Here is a 4,733-nt window from a genome sequence, read left to right as displayed (position 1 = left end):
TGGTTCCCCAGTTTGATAGATTGAACAAGTGTACAAGGAAATCGGATTTCTTCCATGGTAGCGTGCCGCCGATAACTTTGCAAGTAAAGTAATCAACTTTATTTATGCTTTTTTTCTCCATGTTGCAGTAATGACGTCGTAATTGAATCGATTCTGTTATGATTTTGGTTAACTTATCTGAGGCTTTTGATTTACAAAACCAATGCCCTAAATGTTGCAGCTGCTGATGTGAAAACATATTTGTTGACTGCTATTAGTGGAGGCTTAAACCAGCAAAGAAGAGGTGTGAGTTTCTTGATTGAGCTGTAGATGCTTATTAATCCAGTAGACGCCCATCTTAGTTTTCTTCCATTTGAGGCCTAACTTATCGTTCTAATATCTTCATTTAAGGCTTAAAGTACATTGTGGTTATGCATTCAGATTCCAAATGGCTTCTTTATTAGTCTAATTTTGATTTGTTATTTCGTTTAGGCATCTGGTTATAAGTAGATCATGTATAGGACTTGTTGATAGGACTTTGTAACTTTTCATTCCATGAGTGATAAGACTGGTTTGTAATCATGCATGTTTTTTCTGCTGATTCAGCATCTTGTGCTTCTTTCTTGATTCTGTTACAGATAACTGATGCTCTTGTTGCAGCTTATATCTTGAATGCTACTCTTCTTGTTCTCAAGCTGGGCCATAAATTATTTTGGAAGGATTCCAGGTCATTTTCACCATATCACAGATACAAAACTACTGTGAAGGTCCATGTAAGCAAAACTGTCTGTGGATTAATATTCTTATTCGGGTATTTGGTGCAGCAACTTTGATGAAATCTTTGATGTAGACTGGTTTATATCATCTCTATCAAAAGATGTTGAAATCATTCAACAACTTCCAACAAAGGGAGGAATACCAATGAGTCCATATAGCATGCGTGTCCCAAGGAAGGGCAATGCAAAATGCTACCAGAATCGTTTAGTGCATGTTCTTAATAAAAATATTGTAAGTGTCTTTCAGGAGAACCTACCACATTTTTGTAAAGAATTTGTTAATTATATCATATGCTGGTGCATATAACCGAGGAAGAAAAATTTCCAGTGCTTGAATGAGTGCCTTTTCGGAATATATAGAATTTACAGTTGTTTGTTATGCTTTCTAATGTACAGGCTGTTCAGCTCACAAAGTTTGATTACAAGCTTTCAAATAAATTGGATTCAAATTTATAAAAACTTAGGTGTAGAGCAAATTATCATGCCTCAAAGTTTAATGACCTTATTAATGAAATGGGGAAAACGTTGGTTGACAGAATGAGGATGAAAAGCAAGCATTTCATTGCCCTGCATTTGAGGTAAATTGCAAATAAATAAAAAATTACCTGCTTGAGTATTTTTTTTTTTTTCCCAAAAGATACATCTGTTAGGTACTCACTATAACCCAAGTTTCTTGATGTTCCTATCTTATGGTTCTGTGTTTAAAATCTTAATGCAATTGGCATTTGATTTATGAGAAACGTGCGCAGAGCTAAAATAAAAAACAAACTCTAGGGAATTAAATTCTCTTCTTAATGAACAAAATGAATGCAAACGCTTTGTGTACTTCTGTATTATGTTCGATTTGTATAATCATAAACTTATCGGTATTCATATTGTTTGCTTCAATAACTTTTGGCTCTTTATTGAAGTCGGAATGTGTTCTGTATATTAACCAGGAAAGTTATTGAATATTCGACTAATGTTTATTATACTTAATATCATGTTCATATTGTATGGAAATATTATCGAACGTGTTACTGCATTATTTTTCTTAGTAGAAAACTTGCTTCTTGAAAGGTTTGATTTCGTGGGTGATTAGGCTTGTCGCTTTCAATCTTGGCTATCTTCCTGGGGGTGACAAAACAATTATCACAGAGTCAGAAACAACACTGAAGGCATTGGAAGTTGCAAAAAGTGTCGTGGTGCCTAGAGGTCTTATCAGTTTAATGGTTTATGTGGGGCATCTTTGTGGATGGTAACAGTTCTGTTCTCAAATTTTATTTTTATTCACTCTGTATGCTAGTTTGTGCTCCCTGGTTTTTATTATGTTCATTATGCAGGTTGAGCAAAACCTATAACAATGGCTTGAGTAATTTTCGTTTAAGATACTAGAATAAATAAATAGATAAAGTTGGATAGTTAGGCCAATATAAGCTCAATTAATTTCCTCCCAAACTACGCCTGAAATATTTTGCTTGTTATTATTAACACAGGAATAGTTCTTTTGTAGTTAAAAACAATGAGTATGTTATAGCATGGGAAAATTATTTTGCCCTATTTAATTTGAGTGTTTAGTGGGAGCATGACTTCTAAGGAACTTCTTGTGCAATGAAAGCAACAGTTGGAAGCTTGCCTTTTCAATCAACCCCCTTTTATTTTATTTTATAAAGTCTGGTAGATGAAGCCATCATTTATGCTTCCCCTTCAGATTGGTTTGGAATTGGATTAAGATATACGTGGTTAGTTTTAGGTACTAGAGGAATGGGATAGGTTGTTTGGATTTTACGTTCTGGTCTTGTTCTGAGAGGAGAGACGGGGAAGGGGAGAAGGAGAGTGAGATTGGAAGTCTTCTGTGACTAGTAAATTGGAAGTCTCGAACTCTTGTTAAGTTTGTGCATTTTCAGAATGAAGAATAATATATTTTTAGGCTCAAAACAAATAACGTGGATTGAATTCTAGGACACCGATGCTATTGTAGATCATAATAGAAGCTTTTTGCTCATGTTCCAGTCAGGGAAATAGAAGTGCAGTATCCAAGATTGTGCTTGATTCGTGAAATTGTTATTAATATTGATTTATGACATTGGTGATTGAGTTGGAGATTTCCCAATTGGACAATTCTTATTGCTTTGTTGATATGGATCCAATATGCTTTGTTTTGGCAAAAAGGGTCCTACTTAATGTACATTATTTGTTCTTTTAGACTTGATACGTATAAGTTTAGTTTTGTCATATGCTCCTGGCTTGCTTGTTCTAACTGTGGGCACACATAAGGCGGAAAACTTTACACGATGTCTTGAATGATGTCATTCAATAGTGACATGTTTTATATAATTTGTATCTCTGCTTTATAACTACATTTGATATTTGGGGTTATATTGCATGCAGGCAAGCAACCCTGACAAGGTACGAAGTGAATATAAATCATTCTCAGGGTAAAGTGCTGCCTAGTGTAAGAGTTTCAGATCCAGGTCTTCTACTTAAACCTGACGAACCAAATTTGGTATGAACTACATCTTTGAATCCCTGATTGCATCTTTGAGGCTAAAGCAGAAAAAATGCTAAACTACATACAGTTTAAAAAATAATAATAATAAAAAGTCGAGGCTTTATGAATTACTTGACTATTCTTTTTATTTATTTATTTAATTTTATACTTTTATACTTTTTGTGAAGTCTTTTTCTCTTCTTTTTTTCAAAGTTCCCCTAACTTGGCACAGATGCATGTATGCACGTGTGTACTCAGAACACAAACTCCTTTGTAACTCAAAGAACGGTTGCAAATGTTAGTTTTTAACTTGGAAAAATAAAATAAAATTGAAAGTTACTTTTGGGAAATGTTGAACTTTTATAATGAATATGACTTCAGTGCAGAAGGCTTGATAGTAAATAGAAAATCTATATGCTGGGGGTTTTCTGGCTAGCTAAAAATGTGTGAGAAATGATGAATCCATCTGATTGCAGCCTATTTAATGTTTAATACCTTCATTAAAAAAAGGTTGTTGACAGTGCTTTGACTATCTTGCAGATTATAATGGCAAAACCAGTAGGTGGCCCTAGTAAGAAAGATCAGCATGCAGGGATGGATGAGGACTAATTTTGTGTGTATGACAATTGACTATCTTTGCTTGTATTGCTCTATGTTAGGGATCTTTTGTTCCATTTTAGTAACAATTTTGTTTAGGAGAAAAAGAAATATATTGCAGTTCATGCTTTGTAAATGCCACTCTTCTGTTACGATGGACACGTGGTATGCCTTTGTTGGGTAGGTTTGGATTGAAACCATGGTCGAGTGCTTGAGCCATGTTTAGTGAGAAGCTTGAATGGATTTTCTTTTCTGTTGTATTTGGCCCTTGTCTTTTCAAGCATGCCAAAAATCATCCTGATTTTGTAATATGTGGTTTGTGCCCAATTAATTTACTGTGGATCTTGCATTTTTGTACCCAATATTTGATAGCTGCCTTCTTTTGAACGAAGATTCATTGAGGGAGAGAATACTTTCCTTTTGAATATGAATCGATGTGCAAGTCCAACTATCATTTCAAAGGTCAACATCAATTCATGCTAATATAAGGATGGATAACAATTGTCGTGTCCATGATATTTGAATTCAGGATTACTTTCAACGAAGTGGAGACTCTGTTATTAGACCAAATGGCCATTGACATACGATATAATAGCAATATTAGGCCAATACATGTACACTATAGAGGCAATATTAAAGCAATATAACCACAATATGATAGCAATAGTATTACAATATCACCTATAAAAATATAATTATTGTCCACTTATTGCTGATTTTTCACATGTTCAAAAATTTTGTTCTCTCTTAGCTCACTCGGCTCTCTCTGTGGCACATCTCTCTCTCTCTTTGGTATCTGTCTATCGTAGCTCTCTGTCTCTCTCTTGGCTCTCTCTCTCTCTGTCTCTCTCTCTAGTGCAACTCTCTGTCTCTCTCTTTGCTCTCTTTCTATAGCGCAGCTCTCTCTCCGG

Source organism: Prunus persica, chromosome G2, assembly GCF_000346465.2.
Source record: "Prunus persica cultivar Lovell chromosome G2, Prunus_persica_NCBIv2, whole genome shotgun sequence".
NCBI classification, from domain to species: domain Eukaryota; kingdom Viridiplantae; phylum Streptophyta; class Magnoliopsida; order Rosales; family Rosaceae; genus Prunus; species Prunus persica.
This window is presented reverse-complemented; position numbering follows the sequence as displayed.